Here is a 22,153-nt window from a genome sequence, read left to right as displayed (position 1 = left end):
GGCCATAGGCGTCTAGAAAAGTGGAAATTTCAGTAGCCATGGAGCGTTGGACGAGTGCACAACACACGTTAGCTGGAAAGGCATATTTATAAAAACGTGTATATAATGTTTGTGCTCAGCGCGCTTTTTGTTGTGAGTTCAGTCTATCGCAGCGGGCTCCCGTGCCATCAAGGAAAGCTACCCTCCTTTGGGTGAACAACATTGAAGCCACTGCTAGCACGATAAAGCGCTATAAAACGATTGCAGACTTTATGGAAACGCTAAAAACCGTCATGGGGCATTTCAATTCATAATTCAAAAATGTGTGCAAAACCTAATACGCCATTTTACTGACACTGTATTAAACAATATTTTTATTTTTAAGGTGAAACATTAATTTCCACTCATGTACTTAGGATTTATGTTAAAACAACTATCTTTTTCTTCTAAATAAATTATTCATGATTTTTTTAAATCGTGCCGTTCCACTGCCTCACCCTGTATAATAGATGTTAACACCTTTAGTTAGTTTTCTAATATTATTCGTACAGATTTATTAGAGTAGCTATATTATAGTTTTAGTGATCATAAATTTAAAGGCCTGATGGTGATGTTATTGTGAAGTGTGTTTGTGTTCCTGGTTCAAATGGGGATAGGCCTACTTCAACGGTACTGCAATCTTCAGAATTGATTGTGAGTTATTCTTAAAAAATGCAGTTCTTGCCATGATTTCAATAGTAAAAAATAATTATTAGCAGAAAATGACGTACCATTTTTAACCAAACCAAACTTCTAATCAGGTGCATCAAATGATAAAAACCCAATCGAATTTATGTAAAAAATTTCAAAAAAACCTATTTTCAAAATTCCATGACAACCAAACCCCCCGGAATGATCCCACCCTGCATTGTCCCACCCTACTGTTCAGATAAAGCGCCGCCACTGTCCATCAAGCTCCCGTCGCAGCCAAGCTAGTTAGTTCAATTCTGAAAACATTGTAGTGTTCCTTACTTCACCCACTACAATTCTAGCCAGCATAGTGTTCCTTACTTCACCTACTACAATTCTAGCCAGTGTATTGTTCCTTACTTCACTCACTACAACTCTAGCCAACGTAGCTAGTGTTCCTTACTTCACCCACTAGGACTCTAGCCAGCGTAGTGTTCCTTAATTCACCCACTACGACTCTAGCCAGTGTAGTGTTCCTTACTTCACCCACTACGGTTCTAGCCAGCGTAGTGTTCCTTAATTCACCCACTACGACTCTAGCCAGTGTATTGTTCCTTACTTCACCCACTAGGACTCTAGCCAGCGTAGTGTTCCTTAATTCACCCACTACGACTCTAGCCAGTGTATTGTTCCTTACTTCACCCACTAGGACTCTAGCCAGCGTAGTGTTCCTTACTTCACCCACTACGGTTCTAGCCAGTGTAGTGTTCCTTACTTCACCCACTACGACTCTAGCAAGCGTAGTGTTCCTTAATTCACCCACTACGACTCTAGCCAGTGTAGTGTTCCTTACTTCACGCACTACGGTTCTAGCCAGCGTAGTGTTCCTTACTTCACCCACTACAATTCTAGCCAGCGTAGTTTCCTTACTTCCCCTCATAATTTGGAAGAAAAGAATCCTCCGAATTATGACTAATTCCCACCCTAGAAGTTCTTGTAAATCACTTTTTCAAAATTTAAAAATCCAAACACTCACAGGACTATACATTTATGAATTATTAAATTACATACATACGGTAATATAAAAAAATAACTTCCTGATTTTATTCAAATTCACACACAAGTATAGTACAAGAAATAAAACAATTTTTAGATTGCCAAATCACCGTTTGACCTTTGTCCTTTGAAAAAAAGTCCTTTGTACACAGGTTTAAAAATGTACTTTTAATACTTTTCATTGAAATGGCGACCATACAAAGTAGGTATTTTAAGCCAAGTATGAATGGAAATGAGTGTAGGATGAGTGGCAAGATCTTGTAGTCTTACGAGTGACTAAGGCAGACATATTCCTTAGACACAGCTGTTAATTAAAATCCCATACAGCTAATGACAACTAAGGGACCTACAGTTTATAGTGGAATCCAAACCACATTTTAGCCTTGGTATTAACGAATTGGTCTAATTATCAGGATAGTACGGCGGATAGTCGTAGAACTCACTAGTGCGGACGTTAATCCACACCAGGGAGTATCGCATCCACAGTGCATTCCTATAAATATCCACAATTCGTGACCTCCTAGTAGCTAGAATACAGGATGATGCCACCGTCCCAGTCTAGTATAATAAACTACCTGTATGTTATAAAAAAAATAGTTCAAACTAGTTTTAAGAAACATTAAAAAATGAACTCCTTGAATGTGCTTTTTATTACATAGAAGAATTGTATAACCATCCCTTAAGTAAATTTTTAGTTTTTAATTTTCTTAAACAATTAACATAATTTGGCTAGGCTTTTTTTCTGTTACTTTGAACCTTGCATTTTTCCTGTCTAGGCTCAATTTTGACAATGCACCTGTTCTATATGTTATCACCACATATAAAATAATGTTATGAGCAAATTATAAATAATGTCTAATGTCTAATGTCTAATGTCTAATGTACACTACAATTCTAGCCAGCTAGTGTTCTTAATTCACACCCTGTGACTCTAGCCAGCGTAGTGTTCCTTTCTTCACCCACTAAAATTCTAGCAAGCATAGTGTTCCTTACTTCACCCACTACCAGTGGCGTAGCCAAGGGGGGGGGGTTTGGGGGTCATAACCCCCCCCCCCCTTGACGAAAGGATTTTGTCCATAAAATAACCATAAAAACTCCTAATACTGTATAAATGGACATTATTTTGATGATTAATTTGCTTTTCACAATTAAAAGTCAATTACAGTAGTATTGCGCAATCATAATAAAGTAAGTTGTCATTGATTCTCGGTTCAGTAATAAAAACTGTAACGTTTAAAATCATAGCTAACTCAAATTTTTACTCAAACAAAAAAATTTCCAAACACTGTACTGTACAGAAATGAATCGCGTAAAGAACAGAAAAATAAATAAGCTATTCATAGGCTTACTGTTGGCCATAGGCTGGCTACTGCTACGTGCTGTTTTAGGACAGAATAAGTGTGATCTATGACACAGCGCACAGCCTGTTATGCTTCCATTTTATTTTTTTGAATAAAATGTTCAAAAACAATAATTTGAGAACATACTGCATATAAATAATATTGGTAAAAAGTAGTTAAATTAAATATACAATGCATATCAACACATTAGACTAAAGAAACACAATTTATAAAATGTTCTTGGTATTGGATAATGAGGTTATGTAACATAATTTTAGAAGCATTTAAATTTACCACTCTGGTTTATCGAGGTTCTTAATAGACAATAGATAACGTACCTACTAAAAGAAAAAAACTGGACCTCACTGCTATTTAGCTTATTATGTTTAGTTCTCAAGTGGAACTGTGCAAATGAGGAATATTAAAAAATCAAATGTACTAGAAGCTAGAGGGTATACATAGCAAATCAACTACCTACTGTGCTTACATTGTTAGATCACATCTTACACCTGTTTTTTTATGGCCATTAGTTATTTTTTAAATGGCCCTAAACAAAAACTTACTAGGTGGCGTTTTCGCAGAGGCATCCACAAAATTGAGCGGAGTCATCAAGGGTCCATATTATATTGTTTTTGTAATACTGCAGTAAAAACAATCGTATGTAGCAGTAAAAGTAGCATTTTTACCCTTTAGGGAGTAAAAATCGTTTTTAGCCTCTATCAAAAAAAAATCAGCTGTTTTCAACTTATTTGTAAATGTCTATTGTAAACTATTGCATGTATCGAAATATGTATCGATTCGTGTTTCGTAATAGTTTTAACCTACAGTCTACAGTCTCTTCCCATAGCATTTTAGAATTGTGGATAAATTAATCCATTCCCACACTCAACACTGCTCACCTTTACTACTTCCTTCACCACCCCTGCACGTGGACATGTTTTCCCCTCTTCCCATAGCCTTTAAGGATTGCAGATACATTAATGTAATTGTCAAAAACCGTTTTCACACTCTGCACTGCTAACCTTACTACTTCATTCGCCATTTCCAACGTCATAGACCTGTTTCCTTCCCTTCTCATAACATTTAAGTATTAGATACACTTATCGAACTGCCCAACGGTTCCCCCACTCTACACTGCCAGCCTTTACTACTTCTTTCACCACTTCCTACGTTGAGGGGTCTCTTTCCATGCCTTCTCATAGCATTTTAGGATTGAAGATACATTTATCTAACTGCCACAGACGGTTCCCACACTATGCTCATACTTTACTATTTCCTAAGCCATTTCCTCCATCGTGTACCTGTTTTCATCACTTTCCACAGCATTTTAGTATTTTTAATACATTAATCTAATTGCCACAAACATTGACCACACTCCGCACTGCTAACCTTTACTACTTCTTTCACCATTTTCTATGTCGTGGACATGTTTCCACCCTTTCTCATAGCATTTTAGCATTGCAGGTACATTAATCTAACTGCTACAAACGGTTTCCAGTTCCCACACTCCACACTGCTCACCTTACTGCTTCCTTCACCTCTTCTTACGACGCGGACCTGTTTCCCTCTCTTTCCATAGAATTTTAAGATTGTAGGTACCTTAATCTAATCGTCATAAACAGTTCCCACAACCCCGGACAGCTCGCCTTGACTACTTTCTTCACCACTTCCTACGTCACGGATCTGTTTCCCTCCCTTTCCATAGCATTTTAGGATTGCAGGTACATTAATCTAACTGCTACAAACGGTTTATAGTTCCCACACTCCACACTGCTCACCTTACTACTTTCTTCACCTCTTCTTACGTCGCGGACCTGTTTCCCTATCTTTCCATAGAATTTTAAGATTGTAGATACCTTAATATAATCGTCATAAACAGTTCCCACACTCCGTACAGCTCGCCTTTACTACTTCATTCACCATATCCTACGTCACGGACCTGTTTCCTTCCATTTCCATAGCGTTTTAGGATTGCAGATACCTTAATCTAATCGTCATAAACAATTCCCACACTCCGGACAACTCGACTTTACTATTCCCTTCACCACTTCCTACGTCACGGACCTGTTTCCCTCCCTTTCCATAGCATTTTAGGATTGCAGATACTTTAATCTAATCGTCATAAACAGTTTCCACACTCCGGACAACTTGCCTCTACTACTTCCTTCACCACTTCCTACGTCACGGACCTGTTTCCCTCCCTTCCGATAGCATTTTAGGTTTGTAGATACCTTAATCTAATCGTCATAAACAATTCCCACACTCCGGACAACTCGACTTTACTATTCCCTTCACCACTTCCTACGTCACGGACCTGATTCCCTCCCTTTCCATAGCATTTTAGGATTGTAGATACCTTAATCTAATCGTCATAAACAGTTTCCACACTCCGGACAGCTCGCCTTGACTACTTCCTTCAGCACTTCCTACGTCGCGGGCCTGTTTTCCTCCCTTCCCATAGCATTTTAGGATTGCAAATACCTTAATCTAATGGTCATAAACAGTTTCCACACTCCAGACAGCTCGCCTTGACTACTTCCTTCACTACTTCCTACTTCGCGGACCTGTTTCCCTCTCTTTCCATAGAATTTTAAGATTGTAGGTACCTTAATCTAATCGTCATAAACAGTTCCCACAACCCCGGACAGCTCGCCTTGACTACTTTCTTCACCACTTCCTACGTCACGGATCTGTTTCCCTCCCTTTCCATAGCATTTTAGGATTGCAGGTACATTAATCTAACTGCTACAAACGGTTTATAGTTCCCACACTCCACACTGCTCACCTTACTACTTTCTTCACCTCTTCTTACGTCGCGGACCTGTTTCCCTATCTTTCCATAGAATTTTAAGATTGTAGATACCTTAATATAATCGTCATAAACAGTTCCCACACTCCGTACAGCTCGCCTTTACTACTTCATTCACCATATCCTACGTCACGGACCTGTTTCCTTCCATTTCCATAGCGTTTTAGGATTGCAGATACCTTAATCTAATCGTCATAAACAATTCCCACACTCCGGACAACTCGACTTTACTATTCCCTTCACCACTTCCTACGTCACGGACCTGTTTCCCTCCCTTTCCATAGCATTTTAGGATTGCAGATACTTTAATCTAATCGTCATAAACAGTTTCCACACTCCGGACAACTTGCCTCTACTACTTCCTTCACCACTTCCTACGTCACGGACCTGTTTCCCTCCCTTCCGATAGCATTTTAGGTTTGTAGATACCTTAATCTAATCGTCATAAACAATTCCCACACTCCGGACAACTCGACTTTACTATTCCCTTCACCACTTCCTACGTCACGGACCTGTTTCCCTCCCTTTCCATAGCATTTTAGGATTGTAGATACCTTAATCTAATCGTCATAAACAGTTTCCACACTCCGGACAGCTCGCCTTGACTACTTCCTTCAGCACTTCCTACGTCGCGGGCCTGTTTTCCTCCCTTCCCATAGCATTTTAGGATTGCAAATACCTTAATCTAATGGTCATAAACAGTTTCCACACTCCAGACAGCTCGCCTTGACTACTTCCTTCACTACTTCCTACTTCGCGGACCTGTTTTCCTCCCTTTCCATAGCATTTTGGATTTGTTGATACCTTATTCAATCGTCATAAACAGTTTCCACACGCCGGACATCTCGCCTTGACTACTTCCTTCACCACTTCCTACGTCGTGGGCCTGTTTTCCTCCCTTTCCATAGCATTTTAGGATTGCCGGACAGCTCGCCTTGACTACTTCCTTCAGCACTTCCTACGTCGCGGGCCTGTTTTCCTCCCTTCCCATAGCTTTTTAGGATTGCAAATACCTTAATCTAATGGTCATAAACAGTTCCCATAACCCGGACAACTCGCCTTTACTACTTCCTTCACCACTTCCTACGTCACGGAACTGCTTCCCTCCCTTTCCATAGCATATTAGGATTGCCGGACAGCTTGCCTTGATTACTTCCTTCACCACTTCCTACGTCGCAGGCCTGTTTTCCTCCCTTCCCATAGCTTTTTAGAATTGCAAATACCTTAATCTAATCGTCATAAACAGTTTCCACACTCCAGACAGCTCGCCTTGACTACTTCCTTCACCACTTCCTACGTCGCGGGCCTGTTTTCCTCCCTTCCCATAGCTTTTTAGGATTGCAGATACCTTAATCTAATCGTCATAAACAATTCCCACACTCCGGACAACTCGACTTTACTATTCCCTTCACCACTTCCTACGTCACGGACCTGTTTCCCTCCCTTTCCATAGCATTTTAGGATTGCATATACTTTAATCTAATCGTCATAAACAGTTTCCACACTCCGGACAACTTGCCTCTACTACTTCCTTCACCACTTCCTACGTCACGGACCTGTTTCCCTCCCTTCCGATAGCATTTTAGGTTTGTAGATACCTTAATCTAATCGTCATAAACAATTCCCACACTCCGGACGACTCGACTTTACTATTCCCTTCACCACTTCCTACGTCACGGACCTGTTTTCCTCCCTTTCCAAAGCATTTAAGGATTGCAGATACTTTAATCTAATCGTCATAAACAGTTTCCACACTCCGGACAACTTGCCTCTACTACTTCCTTCACCACTTCCTACGTCACGGAGCTGTTTTCCTCCCTTCCGATAGCATTTTAGGTTTGTAGATACCTTAATCTAATCGTCATAAACAGTTTCCACACTCCGGACAGCTCGCCTTGACTACTTCCTTCAACACTTCCTACGTCGCGGGCCTGTTTTCCTCCCTTCCCATAGCATTTTAGGATTGCAAATACCTTAATCTAATGGTCATAAACAGTTTCCACACTCCAGACAGCTCGCCTTGACTACTTCCTTCACCACTTCCTACTTCGCGGACCTGTTTTCCTCCCTTTCCATAGCATTTTAGATTTGTTGATACCTTATTCAATCGTCATAAACAGTTTCCACACGCCGGACAGCTCGCCTTGACTACTTCCTTCACCACTTCCTACGTCGTGGGCCTGTTTTCCTCCCTTTCCATAGCATTTTAGGATTGCCGGACAGCTCGCCTTGACTACTTCCTTCAGCACTTCCTACGTCGCGGGCCTGTTTTCCTCCCTTCCCATAGCTTTTTAGGATTGCAAATACCTTAATCTAATGGTCATAAACAGTTTCCATAACCCGGACAACTCGCCTTTACTACTTCCTTCACCACTTCCTACGTCACGGAACTGCTTCCCTCCCTTTCCATAGCATATTAGGATTGCCGGACAGCTTGCCTTGATTACTTCCTTCACCACTTCCTACGTCGTGGGCCTGTTTTCCTCCCTTCCCATAGCTTTTTAGAATTGCAAATACCTTAATCTAATCGTCATAAACAGTTTCCACACTCCAGACAGCTCGCCTTGACTACTTCCTTCACCACTTCCTACTTCGCGGACCTGTTTTCCTCCCTTTCCATATCATTTTAGATTTGTAGATACCTTAATCTAATGGTCATAAACAGATCCCATACACCGAACAGCTCGACTTTACTACTTCCTTCATTACTTCCTACGTCGCGGACCTGTTTCCTTCCCTTCCAATAGCATTTTAGGATTGCAGATACCTAAATCTAATTGTCATAAACAGTTCCCACACTCTGGACAGCTTGCCTTGACTACTTCCTTCACCACTTCCTACGTCGCGGGCCTGTTTTCCTCCCTTCCCATAGCATTTTAGGATTGCAAATACCTTAATCTAATGGTCATAAACAGATCCCATACACCGAACAGCTCGACTTTACTACTTCCTTCACTACTTCCTACATCGCGGACCTGTTTCCTTCCCTTCCAATAGCATTTTAGGATTGCAGATACCTAAATATAATCGTCATAAACAGTTTCCACACTCCAGACTGCTCACCTTTACTGCTTCCTTCACCACTTCCTACGTCACGGACCTCAAGCTAGTGACGTCATTTGATTATATTTATGATGATCCATACCGTTTCTGTTCTAATATCTGTGGATTAATGCTATCAGCTATTTCTTTATCTACTGCATTCAAAAGTCAACAGCTGATCATATGTTTTTGTTTATGTGTCAAATACTGCTTCCATAAGGATTACATTGAAACTTTGAGACCCAGTGGGGCGGATTCCTGAGAGATTTTTTTAACGCCATATAGATGTTGGCACTCACCGATATGGTCTTTATCACCATGCAAAATTTGAAAACGATTGATTCAGCCGTCTAGGAGGAGTTTGCGTATTACGAAATGCATAAGAGTCGACGTATAAGAGCTTCGCTCAATTATTCTTTTCTAAGGTTACGGTTGTGGCCCTCAAACCCCCCCCCCCTCCAGATCAGCTTTGTGAAACCCCCCTCTTGACATAATCCTGGCTACGCTACTGCCCACTACAATTCTAGCAAGCAGTGTTCCTTACTTCACCCACTACAATTGTAGCCAGCGTAGTGTTCCTTACTTCACCCACTACAATTCTAGCAAGCATAGTGTTCCTTACTTCACCCACTACAATTCTAGCCAGCGTAGTTTCCTTACTTCCCCTCATAATTTGGAAGAAAAGAATCCTCCGAATTATGACTAATTCCCACCCTAGAAGTTCTTGTAAATCACTTTTTCAAAATTTAAAAATCCAAACACTCACAGGACTATACATTTATGAATTATTAAATTACATACATACGGTAATATAAAAAAATAACTTCCTGAATTCATTCAAATTCACACACAAGTATAGTACAAGAAATAAAACAATTTTTAGATTGCCAAATCACCGTTTGACCTTTGTCCTTTGAAAAAAAGTCCTTTGTACACAGGTTTAAAAATGTACTTTTAATACTTTTCATTGAAATGGCGACCATACAAAGTAGGTATTTTAAGCCAAGTATGAATGGAAATGAGTGTAGGATGAGTGGCAAGATCTTGTAGTCTTACGAGTGACTAAGGCAGACATATTCCTTAGACACAGCTGTTAATTAAAATCCCATACAGCTAATGACAACTAAGGGACCTACAGTTTATAGTGGAATCCAAACCACATTTTAGCCTTGGTATTAACGAATTGGTCTAATTATCAGGATAGTACGGCGGATAGTCGTAGAACTCACTAGTGCGGACGTTAATCCACACCAGGGAGTATCGCATCCACAGTGCATTCCTATAAATATCCACAATTCGTGACCTCCTAGTAGCTAGAATACAGGATGATGCCACCGTCCCAGTCTAGTATAATAAACTACCTGTATGTTATAAAAAAAATAGTTCAAACTAGTTTTAAGAAACATTAAAAAATGAACTCCTTGAATGTGCTTTTTATTACATAGAAGAATTGTATAACCATCCCTTAAGTAAATTTTTAGTTTTTAATTTTCTTAAACAATTAACATAATTTGGCTAGGCTTTTTTTCTGTTACTTTGAACCTTGCATTTTTCCTGTCTAGGCTCAATTTTGACAATGCACCTGTTCTATATGTTATCACCACATATAAAATAATGTTATGAACAAATTATAAATAATGTCTAATGTCTAATGTCTAATGTACACTACAATTCTAGCCAGCTAGTGTTCTTAATTCACACCCTGTGACTCTAGCCAGCGTAGTGTTCCTTACTTCACCCACTACGACTCTAGCCAGCGTAGTGTTCCTTACTTCACCCACTACAATTCTAGCCAGCGTAGTGTTCCTTACTTCACACACTACGATTCTAGCCAGCGTAGTGTTCCTTACTTCACCCACTACGACTCAAGCCAGCGTAGTATTCCTTACTTCACACACTACAATTCTAGCCAGCGTAGTGTTCCTTACTTCACACACTACGATTCTAGCCAGCGTAGTGTTCCTTACTTCACACACTACGATTCTAGCCAGTCCCTACGGAATGATGTCTCTTTAAAAGACTAGCTACTCCAAATTAAACTCATGTACCATCCTTCAGTGCATAGATTTTAAATTGAAACTGAATTGAACTAAATTGAATTTTAAATTAATTGAAACTCTATACACATCCTTAAATATTTGTCTTATTAACAAAACTAGTCAACATTATCAAAGTTGAAATTTAGACATTAAAGGTACACTTTTAGAATAATCATAAAATGGGGGAAGCTGACGCACCATGATGCATAGTTTCAGGCATCCATTTTAACATGTTTGCTCCGATGTGGCCACTGGTGGCGCACAAATGAAATTTCAGTCAAAGGTAAATTTGTGTACAAATTACTAAAGACTAAAAAAAAACTAAAGTGTGTATTAATAAAATATAAAAAATTAGATATAATAATATAAAATATATATAATTAGATATCTATATCTATAAAAGAGGAACTATGTATGTATATATATGTGTATATACGTTATAGACTCCGAAACCGCTCGACAGATTGTAATGAAACTTTCAGGCATTATTAAGCATCTTTCAAGGATGGTTCGAGTGAAGTTTGGTGCAGATCCGTCAAAAGGGCTCTGCCCCAGAGGGTTTTAAGTGGGCCAATGTCACGTCAGACTTTTTGATCTAGAATGTTTACAAATAAATATAATTTAAAAGCAGATGTTTACTTTCACCAACTGTTTTGTACGTTTGAATAACTACAACATTCTGTATTAGCACTAGTCATGATTTGAAATAGTGCCACAGTGTTTCTACAGATTGCAGCACAGAAAACTATTTTACTTTTGAATAAGTCCAAATGTATTAAACCCCAATCGCAGCACACCTGTGCACTTAACAACGTTTAAATTCTCCAATGTTAAATATTAAAACATAAAAAGCTTTATAAAAGTACTGTATTATAAACAATAAAAGGGATGACTTTTTTAAATGTATGACAACAGCTTTGCAACCAAAAGGTGAGTGAGCGTAGCGAACGAACATCAATCTGGAGGCGAGTAAGCATAGCGAACGAGCTAACCTGAAAACAAGTGAGCGCAGCGAACGATTTCCAACCTGAAGGTGAGTGAGCGTAGCGAACGAACTTCAACCAGAACGTGGTTGAGTCATGCGAATACTTATGAAGTTAAGCGGGGCAAGGCCTGCGGGTACAGCTAGTAATAATATATATATATTATAATTTCTAAAGTGTTTTTTTTTTGTCGGTACGCCATAACTTCCTTATTTCTTAACCAGTTTTCATAAATGAGGTGTCATTTTTAAGCTTTTTTTACCCACTACATCAGAAAAATATACAAATCACTCATATTTCAGTAGTTTTTTGTAAAAACAATGTATTATATCATTCTGCAGGTAATTTAGACTTGAAATGTTTATTTACGTTATTCCATCAGTTGAAACATGTAAATTAAATTAATCAAAACAAACAAATATTTATTTCTCAAATCCGAGTGTTTTGCTTTTACTTCATTCATAAAGACCAACAAACTTAGTCTGTGCTTTCTACAATAAATAAAGCCAGAGATGAAATCAGATTATTCACTTTAAAGAAGTCTAAACAAGAACAACTTAAAAGTAAGTACCCCAAGGATTCTTTAGCTTTTATATTTCTTTGTTTACGACATAGGCCTAGCCTTCATTTTGACAAACCCAACTTAAATTTGTCATTTTAACATATTTAAGAATTGTATATTTAAGAATTCCATCATCAAATATTACCTCTTATCTTTTCTTTACTACAGGTTTTAATGAATGGTTATATTGTGCCGAATTTATTACCGAAAGGAAATGGTTTATATCAGTTATCATTGGACGTATAACGCTCTGTTGTATCCATTCGAGTTTTTTTTTTTTTTTTATCACTAAGCCCTTTAAGCCGGGTTTTCCTAGGCGCGGAGTTGGCGAGCGGAGAGAGGAACGCGGAGAGCGGACTCCACTTGTCTTAGGCAATTTAATGTTACTGTTTTCCTAGAAGCGGAGCGGAATGCCATGTTAATTTCAATTCCGCTCTCCGCGTTCCTCTCTCCGCTCGCCGACTCCGCGCCTAGGAAAACCCAGCTTTAGGTTAATTACGTCATAAGCTAAAAAGAACTCTATTATCATGTTGATGAGAAACCTAAGCATGATCCAAGATTGGTCGTAGCTCACTTGGGCACCTAACCTACACTATCAAAGCGAAGTTGGCCGACTCCGGTCAAACTATCATACTACGCAATACAGTAGTCTGTATCCTTTCAAACTGACTAAGAAGGAATTTCTTAAAAGTTACCTTTGCCATGACTTTAAATAAGGCACATGGAGCTAACCAAGGAATGGTTGCATGTGCCAGACTCTACTTTTTTACACATTCAGTTTTTATGCCTTTGTCAAGGGTGCACCTTTTCAGCGAAAACTTATGTCTGTGTAAAAAGAAAACCATCAAAACAAAAATCTTTTATGGCCATATTATTAGTTCAAACTACCTAAGTGTTGAAATAGGTCCTGTATACATGTGAATGTTAATAACTTGACATTATATTTTGAAAAGGTTTATTATCTAAAATGTAGACCCACATCTACTCCTGAACTAAGGACCCATACTTAAATCAACAATGCATTTACTACGCAGAATTAAGTGTACAGTAGACTCCCTCTTATCCGGACTCCTCGGTCCCGAGGCCAGTCTGGATAACGGGTTTTCCGGTTAAACCGACGTCCCCAAAAATTTGTTAAAACGGACTGTTTACTGTGATATTCGACTTAAATTTAGGAGAGCATTGTATTTAGACACGTGATCACTGGTCTCAAATCTTTCCCACGAGAACAGTCGTTTTAGTACTGCCCACTTCCTGCCGATCTAGTCCGGTTAAACCGAAGTGCTGATAAAAATTTTTCGGTTAAAGAGATGTCATTTCCGCCGAGTGTAGTCCGGTTAAACCGATGTCCGGTTAAAAGGTATCAAGGGATAAGAGGGAGTCTATTGTATGTTGTTTACCTCAATAAGTGGGATTTGAGAAGGATTCAGCGCAAATGCTTCGCACAGGTCGGCTAGTATAATTAGATTTAATTCATTATTTTTATCAACTGTACACTACTTGTACAGTTTCAGTAACAAAATAAGATAATAAGTTGCTAATTAAATCCTATACCATCCGTGGTACATGTCGACCTGTCATCATGTCGATATAATCGCGGTTCAACGTGTGCCACCTGTGGCCACGCCGAGTACTGCGTTTAACAGCGCATCACGTAGTTCCATAACGCCTGCTTGAGAGCAGCACCTACTAGACGACGAGCTAGTTGATGGTTGTATCACTAGAGCATACGCATAATAAACTCGTCTTCTTCCAGTGGCGATGCATAAAGCCTAAGTGTTTGGTTATGTTTATAGTGCTTGTTTGAGTAAGCTATCGCATTTGAGTGGTATTTATAGTTTCTTTAGTGTGTAAAATGGGTGAGTCTGATATTGATGGTTGTCTTGATGAGACACTGACTGATTGCTCGATATCTGGAAATGAATATATGTGCCTTTAGAGGACGATTGCAATGGAGAGACTTTGACAGTACAAGTGAAGTGGGCGATTCAGAGGGTAGTCCAGAAGGGGAAAATTTAAACTAACTTGACGAGAGTGATGATGAAGGAGTCAATGAGGTGCAAGATTTAGAAGGGATGGAAGAAAAAACCAGGGATCACGTACTGAACGTGATGAGAGATATCCATAATAATTATGATAGAGAAGGGTGAGGTTCATTTGTCCGAGTTTTCAACTGTCTGAGTTTGTTAAAAATTACAAAATATTAGAAAAATCAGTTGTCTGAGTTTTGATAAATAACTAAAAATATTTAGATAAATCAACTGTCCAAGTTTTCATTCGTCCGAGTTTATTAAATTATTTTTAAAAATATCGAAATATCAAGTGTCCGAATTTTCAACTGTCTGAGTAGAGTCAACATCAAAAATGTGACACCGCGCGCTGTGAGCGGTGCTCAGGCTCCTGGTCAGATGCCGATGTAAACCTCTTCTGTGAAGAATTTGGGCGTTGTGCGAGAGCACCTCACGTCGACTTAAGAAAAATTTTAAAACTAATTTTATAATTTTTTTATCATATTTTTTTTTTATCACAAGACTAATTTTAAAATTTTTTATTATAAAATTAAACTGTTATCACCTAACACAACCAACCAAACTTGCTGATAATATAAAATACCCCCGCCGTAGCAATCCTGCGAATTTCAACTTGTCTGATTACATTTTTACTAACTCTTATTTTCATTGTGACGTGCCAAATGTCTATATTTTATTTTGTTAATTATCTCAAACGATTATCACGAATTCCACTTGATCAATTAAAAAATAATAGGTGATGTATTTTGATTGTTTTCTATAAGTTGATGACCAGGCCATAAAATATCTTGGAGTATGGCTGGACAAAAAACTTAATTGGAACTACCACGTTAATCAAAAACTGTCCCAAGGTTATGCACGCCTTGCAAAGCTTTTCCCTTTAATCAATAGGAAATCTACTCTGAAGCCAGCTTGTACAGTTCTAATCTATAAATCAATAATTCGGCCCTTGATTACATATGCATCTCCTATCTGGGGATTAGCTATATCAAAAAACAAACTCTTCAAAATTCAAGTGATTCAAAACAAAATTCTAAGAATAGCGGTGGATGCTCCCTGGTTTGTTAGAAACAGGCATATACATGAAGAACTAGGAGTGGAGTCTATCTCGGCCTTTATTGAAAAAACCACCTCAAAATTTCTAAAATCTTTAAACGATGTTCCTGGTGCATTAACTTTTCATCTTGGTGAAGCAACTGAGAACAGGAGGCTACGTCGAAGGCTCCCTCAAGATCTATTGGAGGAATGAAGCCTAAAGAAGATTAAATTATTCTCTAAATTAATTATGTTACAGGTTGACTCAGGTTTGGGCGAACCCACGATGTTATTATAGTTAATTTCTTATTAATTTTGTTAACACTTCTGTGTATAATGTCTACATTAAACCAGAAATAAATGATGCTGTGAAAAAAAAAATAGAACAATGACTATTCTTAATTGTTATTAAATGTGCCTTTTCGTTGAGAATAGAATCACAAAAGAAGACTAAAAAAAATTACAAATACCCCCTCCGCAGCAAACCTGCAGACTAAGCGAATTTCAACTTGTCGGATTACATTTTTACAAAAATATTTCCAGTAAATATTAAAATGACAGAAGGGAAACAGGCTATTTTTATAGGGGTTTTGACTGCAAAAAACTGTAAACGGATAGAAATCTATGGGCAACTTTGTGAAGTTTATGGGGAAAACATTATTACTGAAGGTGGAGTTCGTCAGTGGGTCATCAAATTTAAGAATGGCCGAACTGATGTTCAAGACGAAGAGCGAATTGGAAGACCCAGCATTGTGACTGCCGAACTTGTTGAAAAAGTCGATGCCGATGTCCGTAAAACTCAAAAGTTCACAATAACAGAACTCTCCATGGGTTTTCCACAAATTTTGCGAAGTTTGTTGCACGAGATCATAACCGAAAAGCTTGGTTACCAAACTGTAACCAAAGAGTCCAATTATTTTTTTTGCACGCACTTCACAGTTTGCGGTATTTTCAACTAACACAGACATTTTAAACTGTCACAGTAACTCAACGGAGTACAGCAGAAACCTCTTACTAGCACGGCTAGATGCCGACTGAGCTGCATGACGAACTAACACCAAGATGGACGCGCTAGCCCCGCCCCTAACGGATACAGACAAAATCGTAATCTACTATCTGGATAGCCCTCGTACTATGGGAAAGAAGGGGAACAGGTCCATGACGTAGGACGTGGTGAAGGAAGTAGTAAAGGCTAACAGTGCGGCATGTGGGAATACTTTGGGGTAGTTAAATTAATGTATCTGCAATCTTAAAATAATTTTGGAAGGGAGGTAAACAGGTCCACGGAGTAGGAAGTGGTGGAGGAAGTGGTAAAGGCTATAGACATCCCAAGAACAAAACAACCGCAGAAACGAAAAGACCACATGGTTCGCGCCGGTAGGTGTGGCGTACCCTTAAAACCTTCACGGCTCGAATTGGCCCAGGGTTCTTTTGTTTCTGGGATGTCTATAAAGGTGCTGAGTGTGGGAACCCTTTGTGGCAGTTAGATTAATGTATCGGAAATCCTAAAATGCTATGGGAAGGGAGAGAAACAGGTCCACGATGTAGGAAGTGGTGAATAGTAAAGGATAGCAGTGTATAGTGTGGAAACATTTTTTTTATTATACCTATAAACATTTTCTCTTTTATTGCTTTATTAAAAACCATGAAACATGATTGCTCCGCTCAACTGGCTTTCACTGCTATGAAAGCAATCCTAGTTTTATTGGGGAAGAGTTGTACTGTCTTTAAATAGACCATATTATTAATTTTAATATGTATCAGCTGACTGATTTGTTTGATTTTGTTATGAGTTTTTGGAATTGGTATTAAAACAGGGTTTATGTAATGTTGGTTTTATTAGCGAATTTCCCATATAGGGAATAAGCTATTACCGTTAGGTCTCATGGTACGACCTTGATCCGGGACCGATTTACTTATTCGTTTTAAGGTCCCTAGATGCCAAAAACACACACACACATATATATATACAGGGTGAGGCAATGAGAGCACCCCGATTTTCTTTCGTTGTCACATTATAAATATAAATAAAGCAACAATGAATGAACAGCTGTGCTTATAACATCAATCAAACTTTGCCATTTTAGTAAACATTGTGCCTGAGGCTTGTAACACTGAGATTTTGATGTAGGAACCTATTAAAAAAAGTGATTCTTGTGCAAACACCCAGAGTGTTTGGACCACATTTCATACTTGGTGAATATGGCGCTGTTCCAGATTGGAAAATAATAGAGAACTGGGTAAAATTATTTAGGATAACAGCTTTAACCATAACAAAAAATTGGTGAGTGCAGCAAAACCCTTTGTACGCCAGCAAATGTCGAAAGAGTGTGAGTCACAGTAACTAAGTCCAAAAAGAGGTTTGCCAGGACGCTTTCGTTGTTGGAAGCTTTACCTTGGCTCTTTGCTTTCTTTGGGGGTTCTTCCTATAAGCTACTTGAAATTTAAGGTTCTTCAAAGATGCCTTACAGATTTTCTTGAATTGTCCAAGAAACAAAAGTGATTTCTGAAGAAATGTTGGAAGGAGTATTCAATGGCATTTTCAAGTGACTGAATAGGAATGTCAAGTAGGACAAGGACGTCACTTGAAGCATTTTGTTTTCAAGAAATGGAAAAATGACTTTGCTACGTTAAAATGGAAAAAGATAAGCTGTGTTTTGATGTGCTATTTATATGTATGGGGTACTATAGTATTGATTTTGTACTATTTATAAATTGGGGCGCTTTCTTGCCTCACCCTGTATATATATAATGGAAGATTAAAGAACAAATTCGCTAAAATGAACCGATTTTGATGAAATTGGGTATAAACGTGTAAACCTACATTTATTTGAATGAATTCGCAAACCAGCATGATCGGACCATGGGAACGGGGGTTTAAGGGGGGTTTTATGAGATAAAAATGGGATTTTTCCCATTTTTTACCCTAAAATTTTGGAATTTCTTTCCCAACCATTTTGTAGAGCTTAAAAAACAAAATAATTTAGTATACTGAAGCATTGTTGTATGCCTAATGGTTAAGGAGAAAATTCAAAAAAGTGTAAATTTAAAATTCCCATGTTATTCTTATGGAGAAAATGAAAACTGTTGTAGTTTACTTGTTTATGGATATATGTTGGTCAAATTTGGCAAATTTATTTATTTCATCCTAGATACTATTGAGGTTTGGTAAAAAAAAAAACACTTTTTACCTTCCCCGTAGCAGCAAACCTAAGCATTTGTCAAATCTATTGTTATTTAAATTGGGAATAATAAATATGTCTTATTAATGGAAATATTTTAGTCAAAATTAAATCAGACAAGTTGAAATTCGCTTAGCCTGTAGGTTTGCTGCGGCGGGGGTATTTTATCTTTAAATAGTTTACAAATGTCCAACAGTGTTTTTAAACAATATAGAGGTCAGTGGATTGCCGAGACACAGAATGAACTTCAAAAAGGGGGCAGTCGTGTTATTGATGAGGAATATCAACACATCAAAGGGCCTCATTATGGCACAAGGCTCCAAGTGACCAGAATGGTTAACAGCTTAGTAGAAAAAGTCCTAACTGGAACAAGTGAGGTAAGTGGGGGACGAGGATAAAAATGTGCCCATTGGAAACAAACTTACCTTTTAAAATGGAAAGAAACCAATTTCTGTTAGCTTTGGCATTTGTAATGACCTTAAATTAAGCACAAGGGCAATCACTAAAGAGCAGCACTGTTCTTACTCAGACCAGTTTTCAGTAATGGGCAACTGTATGTTGCTTAAAGTAGAGCTACATCTTTTAATGAGATACGCATAATCATTCAGGAAAATTCTGACCAGGGTAATCTTCCTGACAGTGACTTTACGACTAAAAACGTAGTATTCAAGGAAGTATTTTTGTTATTAAAATATAGTTTATTAGTTATAAGTTTTAAAGGGGTTTTCTTCAAGCAGCATTTTTATGTCCTTCAAGTATGCTTCAAATTGGTTTTATATCATAAAATGTTTTATTTAATGTATTTTTAAATCTTTTAAAAAATTACTATCTGACATACTTGAAAACTTAATAAGACACATACAGCTATGAAATTGCTGGACTTCTAAGGCTTTATTGCTGTATTATTTTTTACATAGAGTAAATATATAACATAATGTTTTTTCCTCAATTTATATGTTATTTTGTGGAACGTTAAACCGCACGGGGTCACTAGTTCATATTTAAAAGGAGTTAAAGAATTGTGTCAGCTGTTTCAACAACACAAGTTGGTTCTATGATATTAAATAGCACTAAAAATGTATAAGATTTACCAACAGGGTGCAGCACTCCAGTTCAAGTTCCAGCCATTTTAAATGTTCATAAAATCATGAACATTTAAATAGGGAATGTATAAATTGCATTCTTTTAACTCTCCTGGCATATTTTTTACAGCTTCTAACTTCTGTTTCTCAATCTACAAGACAAGCCCTGCTATCAGGTCTGGTGCACCACTCATGAGGACCTCCTCTCTGTAGGCCTATTAGAGCTGGCAGGACTGTTTTTGGGTGTGCCAAGAATCGAACCCGTCCCTTACGCACCAAAGTCCGAGACGCTAACCACTAGGCTTAGCAAAACACACTTCATTGTTTTGTTGTACGGTATTAAAAAATTATTACTATAGTAAATGGGAGTAAAACAATTTTAAGTTCAAGGATCAACTTAAGAGAATCAAAATAAAGATAGTGTTGTCTTTAATATAAAAGTACAAAAACCATAAGAACAAGTAGGTGAGAACTCCCAGAAACAGAGTAAAAACAAACTTAAGACAGAATCATTGAAAACATGACATTTTTGTGGCTTCTGATCCCAATCTGAACTAATATCATAATAGATATTTCTTGTACTAGTATTTTATAAAACTTGACAAAAGATTGCCAGATCCTTCTAGTAAATTGGCTGTTATCTGTAATTTCAGCTATAATATTGGAAATGGCTGCTATTATCGATATACAAATCAGAAACTGTTGTTTTTTGCCAGAATGAATTCAAGAGACGAGACAAATTGACCTTGTGTGTGTGATAGCTGTGTTATGTGATAAGACGAGTAGGCCTACGTATATAAGTTAATGGATAAATTCTCATAAAAGTCAGTAGTTTTTGTTTTTTAACTAACCAATTTTGGGTCTAAGTTAGATTTTGAATCCGTAACTTTTAGCGAATTTCCCATATAGGGAATAAGCTATTACCGTAGTACCTACTCATGGTAAGGCCTGACCCTGGGACCGATTTAATTTTTCGTTTTGAGGTCCCTAGAGGCCAAAAACACTATCAGTTCAATTTCATATAGGCCTATGTATATATGTATGTGTATGTATATATATATATATGTGTCCGTTAGCGCGATAACTCGAGGAAAAATGATCCGATTTTGATGAAATTTGGTACAAACGTGTAAACCTACGTTTATTCAAACGAGTTTGCGAACCAGCATAATCGGACCATGGGAACGGGGGTTTTGTGGTGTTTTATGGGGTGAAAATGGGAAAACCCCCAAAAAATGGAGCTTAAAAAAAGAAATAGGCTAATTTAGTATATTGAAGCGCTGTTGTATTCCTAACGATCACAGAGAAAATTCAAAAATAGTGTATTTTAAAATTCCCATGTTATTCTTATGGAGAAAATTAAAACTGTTGTAGTTTACTTGTTTATGGATATACTAGCTGTATCCGTGGGCTTTGCCCTGTTTAACTTCATAAGTATTCGCATGGCTCAATTACGTCCTGGTTGAAGTTCGTTCGCTACGCTCTCTCACCTTTAGGTTTTTCAATTTCTTTTCAAACCGTTTTGTAGAGCTTAAAAAAAGAAATAATTTCGTATATTGAAGCGCTGTTGTATGCCTAACGATCACAGAGAAAATTCAAAAATAGTGTATTTTAAAATTCCTATGTTATTCTTATGGAGAAAATTAAAACTGTTGTAGTTTACTTGTTTATGGATATATGTTGATAACATTTGGCAAATTTATTTATTTCATCTTATTACAATAGACGTATGGTCAAAAAAAACTTTTTCCTCCCTGTAGCAGCAAACCCAAGCACTCGTTAAATCTAATGTTAGGTACGGTATTTAAATTGCGAATAAATATGTCATGGAAATATTTTGGTAAAAATGTAATCAGACAAGTTGAAATTCGCTTAGTCTGCAGGTTTGCTGCGGCAGGGGTATTTAAACATCAACCAGGTCATTTAATTGTACTATCGGTACCAATATATACCTATTATTTTACTTGATGTAATCTAGTTTCATTAAGTATTTTTTATAACTTGCACATTGCTTTGTGTGACTGTAATGAATTAAAACCTCATAGATGTAATGTATGATAGATGTTGTATTTCATCTGTGAAATATGCCCAGCACATAATGAATTGCCTTTGAAATTTTAATGGTGGTGATAAGTACCACAAACTCATTATTCAACTAACTTAAAGTATAGGTCTATAATACAAATGTTTCATAATAAAACATAATCTGTAGGCCTATCATCACTCCATTGGCTTTAGGTCTTCAATAGGCCTATTTTGTTACAATATCAATGTTTCAAGTAGGTAAATAAATTTTACCGATTTGATTTTTTTTAGGTAGGCTAGTTAAATTACTTTACGCTTAG

General features: G+C 37.6%; 1 protein-coding gene across 1 annotated transcript in view; it reads right to left on the bottom strand.

Moving 5' to 3' along the window:
- The window catches only part of LOC128998485 (nonsense-mediated mRNA decay factor SMG8), a 309,227-nt gene that overhangs the window by 280,937 nt on the left and 6,137 nt on the right, over positions 1-22,153 (bottom strand). The gene's annotated exons all lie outside the window — the stretch shown is intronic.

This window comes from Macrosteles quadrilineatus, unplaced genomic scaffold (assembly GCF_028750875.1).
Source record: "Macrosteles quadrilineatus isolate MER2022 unplaced genomic scaffold, UCM_ALF_1.0 Scaffold_1__1_contigs__length_201487025, whole genome shotgun sequence".
Classification (NCBI taxonomy): Eukaryota; Metazoa; Arthropoda; class Insecta; order Hemiptera; family Cicadellidae; genus Macrosteles; species Macrosteles quadrilineatus.
The sequence above is the reverse complement of the archived record's forward strand: the minus strand, read 5'-3'. Positions and strand labels throughout refer to the sequence as shown.